This window comes from Odocoileus virginianus, chromosome 26 (assembly GCF_023699985.2).
Source record: "Odocoileus virginianus isolate 20LAN1187 ecotype Illinois chromosome 26, Ovbor_1.2, whole genome shotgun sequence".
In the NCBI taxonomy this organism is placed as follows: domain Eukaryota; kingdom Metazoa; phylum Chordata; class Mammalia; order Artiodactyla; family Cervidae; genus Odocoileus; species Odocoileus virginianus.
Window position 1 is genome coordinate 17860011 of NC_069699.1, and position 9379 is coordinate 17869389.

The following is a 9379-nucleotide window of genomic DNA, read 5'->3' on the forward strand; positions in this document are numbered from 1 at the left end:
CCCCAAAAATAAAGTCTGACACTGTTTCCACTATCTCCCCATCTATTTCCCATGAAGTGATGGGACCAGATGCCATGATCTTACGTTTTCTAAATGTTGAGCGTTAAGCCAACTTTTTCACTCTCCTCTTTCACTTTCATCAAGAGGCTTTTTAGTTCCTCTCACTTTCTGCCATAAGGGTGGTGTCATCTGCATATCTGAGGTTATTGATATTTCTCCCAACAATCTTGATTCCAGCTTGTGCTTCTTCCAGCCCAGCGTTTCTCATGATGTACTCTGCATATAAGTTAAATAAGCAGGGTGACAATATACAGCCTTGACACACTCCTTTTCCTATTTGGAACCAGTCTGTTGTTCCATGTCCAGTTCTAACTGTTGCTTCCTGACCTGCATACAGGTTTCTCAAGAGGCAGGTCAGGTGGGCTGGTATTCCTATGTCCTTCAGAATTTTCCACAGTTTATTGTGATCCACACAGTTGAAGGATTTGGCATAGTCAATAAAGCAGAAATGGATGTTTTTCTAGAACTCTCTTGTTTTTTCGAAGATCCAGCGGATATTGGCAATTTGATCTCTGGTTCCTCTGCCTTTTCGAAAACCAGCTTGAACATCTGGAAGTACAAGGTTCACGTATTGCTGAAGCCTGGCTTGGAGAATTTTGAGCATTACTTTACTAGCGTGTGAGATGAGTGCAATTGTGTGGTAGTTTGAGCATGCTTTGGGATTGTCTTTCTTAGGGATTAGAATGAAAACGGACCTTTTCCAGTCCTCTGGCCACTGCTGAGTTTTCCAAATTTGCTGGCATATTCAGTGCAGCACTTTCACAGCATCATCTTTCAGGATTTGAAATAGCTCAACTGGAATTCCATCACCTTCTCTAGCTTTGTTCGTAGCGATGCTTTCTAAGGCCCACTTGACTTCACATTCCAGGATGTCTGGCTCTAGGTGAGTGATCACACCATTGTGATTTTCTGGGTCATGAAGATCTTTTTTGTACAGTTCTTCTGTGTATTGTTGGCATCTTTTCTTAATATCTTCTGCATCTGTTAGGTCCATACCATGTCTGTCCTTTATTGGGCCCATTTTTGCATGAAATGTGCCTTCATATCTCTAGTTTTCTTGACAAGATCTCTAGTCTTTCCCATTCTGTTGTTTTCCTCTATTTGTTTGCACTGATCACTGAGGAAGGCTTTCTTATCTCTCCTTGCCATTCTTTGGAACCCTGCATTCAAATGGGAATATCTTTCTCTTTCTCCTTTGCTTTTCACTTCTCTTCTTTTCACAGCTATTTGTAAGGCCTCCTCACACAACCATTTTCCTTTTTGCATCTCTTTTCCATGGGGATGGTCTTGCTCCCTGTCTCCTGTACAATGTCATGAACCTCCGTCCATAGTTCATCAGACTCTCTGTCTATCAGATCTAGTCTCTTAAATCTATTTCTCATTTCCAATCGGTAGTGACCGAGAGCGCCAGGCTGTGAAAGCGCAGGAGCGGCGGCCGAGAGGAACTTAACTTCTCCACATCTGAGGTAAGGGGCGGCAGCGGAGAGGAACTACCCCACCTCCAAGGAGCGGCTGCTGCGCAGGCACGGGTGGGCGAAGAGGAGCTACTCCACGTTCAAGGTCAGGAGGGGCGGCCATGAGAAGATACCCCTTGTCCAAGGTAAGAAGCAGAGGCTGCACTTTGCTGGAGTAGCCATGAAGAGATACCCCACGTTCAAGGTAAGAGAAACCCAAATAAGACGGTGGGTGTTGTGAGAGGGCATCAGAGGGCAGACACACTAAAACCATAATCACAGGAAACGAGCCAATCTGATCACATGACCACAGCCTTGTCTAACTCAATGAAACTAAGACATGCCGTGTGGGGCCACCCAAGACAGTCGGGTCATGGTGGAGAGGTTTGACAGAATGTGGTCCACTGGAGAAGGGAATGGCAAACCACTTCAGTATTCTTGCCTTGAGAACCCCATGAACAGTATGAAAAGGCAAAATGATAGGATACTGAAAGAGGAACATCCCAGGTTGGTAGGTGCCCAATATGCTACTGGAGATCAGTGGAGAAATAGCTCCAGAAAGAATGAAGGGATGAAGCCAAAGCAAAAATAACACCCAGTTGTGAATGGGACTGGTGATAGAAGCAAGGTCCAATGCTGTAAAGAGCAATATTGCATAGGAACCTGGAATGTAAGGTCCATGAATCAAGGCAAATTGGAAGTGGTCAAACAGGAGATGGCAAGAGTGAATGTCGACATTCTAGGAATCAGCGAACTAAAATGGACTGGAATGGGTGAATTTAACATAGATGACCATTATATCTACTACTGTGGGCAGGAATCCCTTAGAAGAAATGGAGTAGCCATCATGGTCAACAAAAGAATTCAAAATACAGTACTTGGATGCAATCTCAAAAACGACAGAATGATCTCTGTTCGTTTCCAAGGCAAACCATTCAGTCTCATGGTAATCCAAGCCTATGCCCCAACCAGTAACGCTGAAGAAGCTGAAATTGAATGGTTCTATGAAGACCTACAAGACCTTTTAGAACTAACACCCAAAAAGATGTCCTTTTCATTATCGGGGACTGGAATGCAAAAGTAGGAAGTCAAGAAACACCTGGAGTAACAGGCAAATTTGGCCTTGGAGTAGAGAATGAAGCAGGGCAAAGGCTAATAGAGTTTTGTCAAGAGAACACACTGGTCATAGCAAACACCCTCTTCCAACAACACAAGGGAAGACTCTACACATGGACATCACCAGATGGCCAACACCGAAATTAGCTTGATTATATTCTTTGCAGCCAAAGATGGAGAAGCTCTATACAGTCAGCAAAAACAAGACCTGGAGCTGACTGTGGCTCAGATCATGAACTCCTTATTGCCAAATTCAGACTTAAACTGAAGAGAGTAGGGATAACCACTAGACCATTCAGGTATGACCTAAATCAAATCATGATCTTAGACTATCACAACGAACTCCTGAAAACCAAATACAAAGAATTCTTGAAAGTTTCCAGAGAAAGAAGAATCATTATATATAGAACAAAAATTTGAATGTAAGTTGACTTCTCATTAGAAAGAGTGAAATTAGAAGACAAAGAAATGATATTTTAAATCTAAAATAAACTCAACAGTTTATGTGCAGAAGAAAAATAAGCCAAAAATGAGAGTAAAATAACAATTTTAAACTTGACAGAATCTACCACCAGCAGACCTGCAGTATAAGAAACCCTAAAGAAAATTCTTTCTGATGAAGGAAAAGGATTCAAAATGAAACATATATACAGACAAAAAAAAGAAACAAAAACAGAAAAGAATCAGAAATGATAAATAGGCAGTCATAAATGCTTTTTACATAATAACACAATACTTTTCATCTCAGTTTCTTTAGAGTCAAATGACAGCTGAAATTTTAAAAATTATACCATTATATTATGAGGTCAATAATGTGTATAAATATAAATATTTATACGACACGATAGTGCACGTTAGGGGAAATAAAGAATTAAATATTATAAGGTTCTATTGTTTTATAAGAGCCAGTATGTTGTTAAATCTAAACGGACTGTGATATGTTACAGATCCATACTGGAATCACAAGAGAAACCACCAAAAATATACAAATATAGGTAAAAAGCAAATAAAGGAATTAAAATAATATTTTAAAAGGAAAGAAAAACAGATAAACTATGAACAGGTGGAACAAAACAAAAAATTTTTAAAGGTTAGACAAACGTCAGTCTTATCAATAATTATATTAAATATAGGGGCGTGGAGAGAGCAGCGTGGTACACCACCGGCATGCCACGTGGCTGGGCATGGAAGAACAGGGGAGAGTCCCAGCCGACGGTGGGCGGGCCTGGGAGGCGATCGCGGTGGTGGCAGCGCCACCACCTCGGGGCGGCATGGACCCCCCAGAGGACGCCTGGATGGGCACGCACCCTAAGTGTTTAGAAATGATGGAGTTAATTATAAGAGATGTCACCCAAGTTTATATAGTGTTCTTGGTTTGCCTGGACCTCACAGAGAGTAAAAGCTGGCCTGAAGTAAACTGGGATTACTAGATCTCCCGCTCATCTGCCTTCTAGGCACTGAGACAGAAGGAGAAAGGTTTACAGTCTGTGGTACCTACGTCTGTCAGTGCTTCCCTCAGCCATAACAGGATATGGGGGATCTTGAAGGTATCCTGAAAATTGCAAGGTGATCCCGACTTGCCTATGTCTTTTACTTTGTCCATAGTGGACAAACAGTCCACTGACTGACAGTCTACAGTCCACAGTAGACTGACTCCACAACAGTCTACTACAAACTCACTGATGGATTTATGCTGCCAGATCCTAAGAATATTTCCCTTAGAAGATTACACCTATACTTCTTGATGCTTACTTTATTCACACAGAACTGGATTGTGAACCATCAGCTTGGTTCATCTTTGATTTGAGATAGTAAGAGATGACTTAGCTGGTCCCATTCCAGAAATTTTCTTTTTTGAAGAATAAAACTTTCCCATATAGAAGAATGTATTTTGTTAAAAAAAAATAGTAAGAGAGTTGCTCTAGAGCTTTCTTATCTGGAGACAGTTTAATTATAGTCATATGCAAGTTTACGCCTATGCTGTATTCAGGATAGAACATTCTTGAGACCACCATCTCTTTTCCTTACTCAACTTTCTCAGTGCCTTTTGGTCAGGACAGCTAGTCTGCAGAAATGGAGAATTTATTTTAGTCTGCTTTTTTATCCTCAATAGAAAGTGTTCTTTTGATTGGTTTTCATGGTGCAATTAATTTTACTTCCTTCTTTGGTTAACTTCAAATCAATTAAAAACATGCTCATCCAGAGTATAAAATTGCATGTATTTATTAATAGGGACCAAAGAAGTGCTACCTACCAGAGTACTGGGCCTTTTTTTCCCCATTCTTACTACTACCACCCTACTGTATCATAGCTAGAATATTACAGGAGAGATATTAATAGTAGGTGACACTGTGAAACTTAAAACATTTCTTAAGTAGACCCAGTTTTTCTACTTTTGATAATACCTCTTAATTAATTGTTGTTTAGAAAGGTGTTTTAAAAGTTGAAGGCAAGAGTCAGCAAAATTTTCTGGAAAGTGCCAGAAAGGAACTACTTTAGGTTTTCCAGGCCATATAGATTTTCTCACAACTTCTCAACTATGCTGTTTGTAGGACAAAAATAACTGTGGACAGTATGCAAATGAAGGGATATGGCTGCATTCCAATAAAACCTTATTTACAAATGCAGGGCCATAGTTTGCCAACTCCTGCTCTGGGGAAATAGTCAATAAATATACATAGCTAATGAATGGTGTGTTATGTTACCATTAAAAATTAGTAATGAATGTACTGTAAAACATGAAAAAATACTTAGTAAAAAGAAAAAAGCAAGATACAAAAGTGTATGAATGTGTATGATTATGGCTGTAAATAACACACCAAAAGAGGACAAAAATAAATTCCTAACTGTGGTTATAATAGGAGGGCAGGACAGTAAATGGATGACTTTGTCTTTCTTTAAGATTTTAGTTTTTCTTTATTTGTATTACTTTTATAATAAAAATGTTTTAAAGTAAAAAAAATTATTATAATAAATATAAATGAAATATACATATATTCAAAAGAGATGAAGACTAGATAAAAAGTTAACACCCATCTATGTACTTGACTAAAATAGTTGCATTTTACTTTGCTTTTTAAATTTTTTTTTATTGTAGTAAGAGTTACATACTATAAAACATACTATTTTAACCATATTTAACTGTTCAGTTCAGTGGCATTGGGTACATTCACACTGTTATGTAACTCTCACCATCACCCATCATCCATCTCCACCTTCCTAAACTGAAACTCTGTCCACATTAAATACTAACTCCCAAATAGACATTTCTCCAAAGAAGACAAAGAAGACATGCAAATAGGCAAGAGGCACATGAAAAGATGCTCAACATCACTAATTATTAGAGAAATGAAGTGAAAACTACAATGAGGTACCATCTCACACCTGTCAGAATGGTCATCACCAAAAATCTACAAACAATAAATGCTGGAGAGGGTCTGGAGAAAAGGGAACCCTCTAAAACTCTTGGTGGCAATGTAAATTGATACAACCACTATGGAGAAGAGTATGGAGGTTCCTTAAAACAACTAAAAATGGAACTAGGATAGGACTGAGAAATCCTACTCCTGGGCATACACCTGAAGGAAACCATAATTCCAAGAGATACATGTACTCCATGTTCACTGCTACACTATTTACAATAGTCAGGACATGGAAGCAACCTAAATGTCTATCAACAGGGGAATGGATAAAGACATGGAATATGCATACAATGGAATTATTACTTAATCATAAAATAGTTTGCAATTTAAATGTAAAGAACTAGAGGGCTGAAAGTCAAAGGATAGAAAAAAACTAAACTATTCCAACAGTTAAGTAAGAAAGCTGGGGTGGCTCTATTAATTTCAAATGAAACAGATTTCAGCAAAGCTGATTTTGAAAGAAAATCTGTGTATTTTCTTATAGATTAGAGTGCCCTGTAAATGTTAATTGGGCACAGTTAATAGTTCTGTTCCAAGTGTTCAATAATCTAGCTAAGTTTTGTTGACATATACTATCAGTTTCTGAAAGAAGTCCTATGTCTAGGTATAATTATGTGTAAGTCTACTTATTAGATACTCACATCTTCTTAGCTTTGCTTCATGTCTTTAGAGGCTCCACTCTTCTGTGTGCATTGTCTTTTTTAAGAATCAATGCTTTTTCATTCTTCTTCTTTATTTCTGATAATATATCTACTTTTAAAGCCTACTTGGTCTGGTAGTATGATTTCTATAGTCACTTCAGCTGTTACATATTTCCCATATTTTTTATTTTTAATATGTCAGCATTTTTTAATAGAATATAGATACTATATTTAATCCACTCTCACAATTCCTGCTTTTCAATTATAATATTGAGACTGGCCATATTTAATTGTTGATGTGGTTGAACTGAAATCCACCACACTGCTCTTTTCTTGTTTTTCCTTACTCTTCTATTTTTTGCTGTTTTCTTTTTAATTAGGATGTTTTGATTCCATTTTATCCCCATGGCTGGATTAATAATTATATTTATTTGGGATGTCTTTTGTGGATCTTTTAGGGTTTACAGTACTCATAAATTTATCAAATTCCATATTCATTTATTAACATGTTCAGTTTAGTTCACTCTCTCAGCTGTGTCTGACTCTTTGTGACCCCATGGACTGCAGCACGCCAGGCTTTCATGTCCATCACCAGCTTCCAGAGTTGTTCAAACTCATGTCCATCAGGTCGGTGATGCCATCCAACCATCTCATCCTCTGTCATCCCATTCTCCTAGCTTAAATCTTTCCCAGAAGCAGGGTTTTTTCCAATGAATCAGTTCTTCTCATCACATGGCCAAAGTATTAGAGTTTCAGCTTCAGCATCAGTCCTTCCAATGAATATTCAGGACTAATTTCCTTTAGGATGGACTTGTTGGATCGTGCAGTCCAAAGAACTCTCAAGAGGCTTTTCTAACACCACAGTTCAAAAGCATCAATTCTTTGGTGCTCTCAGCTTTCTTAATAGTCCAACTTTCACATCCATAGGTGACTACTGGAAAAACCATAGCTTTGACTAGACAGACCTTTGTTGGCAAAGTAATGTCTCTGCTTTTTAATATGCTGTCTAGGTTGGTCATAACTTTTATTCCAAGGAGAAAACATCTTCTAATTTCATGGCTGCAGTCACCATCTGCAATGATTTTGGAGCCCCCCCAAAATTAAGTCTCTCACTGTTTCCACTGTTTCCCCATCTATTTGCCATAAAGTGATGGGACTGGATGACATGATCTTAGTTTTCAGAGTGTTGAGTTTTAAGCCAACTTTTTCACTCTCTTCTTTCACTTTCATCAACAGGCTTTTTAATTCTTCTTAGCTTTCTGCCATAGGATGGTGTCATCTGCATGCCTGAGGTTATTGATATTTCTCCCAGAAATCTTGATTCCAGCTTGTGCTTCATCCAGCCAGGCATTTCACATGATGTACTCTGCACATTGTCACTCTGAATATTGTCACCATGACAACATACAGCCTTGATGTACTACTTTCCAGATTTGGAACCAGTCTGTTGTTCCACGTCCAGTTCTAACTGTTGCTTCTTGACCTGCATACAGATTTCTCAGGAGGCAGATCAGGTGGTCTGCTATTTCCATCTCATGAAGAATTTTCCACAGTTTGTGGTGATTCACACAGTCAAAAGCTTTGAGGTAGTCAATAAAGTAGAAGTAAATGTTTTTTCTGGAACTTTCATGCTTTTTCAATGATCCAACACATGTTGGCAATTTGATCTCTGATTTGTCTGTCTACAATGCTGGAGACCTAGGTTCGACCCCTGGGTCAGAAAGATGCCCTGGAGAAGGAAATGGCAACCCACTCCAGTACTCTTGCCTGGAAAATCCCATGGACAAAGGAGCGTGGTTGGCTACAGTCCATGGGGTCACAAAAACAAGGCTGGGAGCTGACTATGGCTCAGATCATGAACTCCTTATTGCCAAATTTCAGAAAGTAGGGAAAACCACTAGGTTCTTTCTTTCTTTCCTCTGCTCTTTCTAAATCCAACTTGAACATCTGGAAGTTCAGAGTTCATGTACAATTGAAGCCTGGCTTGGAGAATTTGGGCATTACTTTGCTAGCATGTGAGATGAGTGCAATTGTGTGATAGTTTGAGCATTCTTTGTCATTGCCTTTCTTTGGGATTGGAATGAAAACGGACCTTTTCCAGTCCTGTGGCCAATGCTAAGTTTTCCATTTCGCTGGCATATTGAGTGCAGCACTTTCATAGCATCTTCTTCTTCTTCTTTTTTTTTTTTTTTTTTTTGCATCATCTTTTGGATTTGAAATAGCTCAACTGGAATTCCATCACCTCAACTAGTTTTGTTCATAGTGACACTTCCTAAGGTCCACTTGGCTTCACATTCCAGGACCTCTGACTCTAGATGGGTGATCTGCATCATGAAAATCTTTTTTGTATAGTTATTCTGTGTATTCTTACCACCTCTTCTTAATATCTTCTGTTTCTGTTAGGCCCATACCACTTCTGTCCTTTACTGTGCCCATCTTTGCATTAAACGGTCCCTTTGTATCTCCAGTTTTCTTGAAAATGGCCCTCATCTTTCCCATTCTATTGTTTTCCTCTATTTCTTTGCATTCATCACTGAAGGTGGCTTTCTTCTCTCTCCTTGCTCTTCTTTGGAATTCTGCATTCAAATGGGTATATCTTTCCTCTTCTCCTTTGCCTTTCACTTCTGTTCTTTTCACAGCTATTTGTAAGGCCTCTTCAGACAGCCATTTTTCCTTTTTGCACTTC

The 9379-nt window shown here is 38.8% G+C and overlaps 1 pseudogene; it reads left to right on the top strand.

Annotated features, from left to right (window-relative positions):
• The first annotated feature begins 3797 nt into the window (after positions 1-3797).
• On the top strand, positions 3798-4437 carry LOC110151449 (tRNA-splicing endonuclease subunit Sen15 pseudogene; annotated as a pseudogene).
• The last annotated feature ends 4942 nt before the right edge of the window (positions 4438-9379 follow it).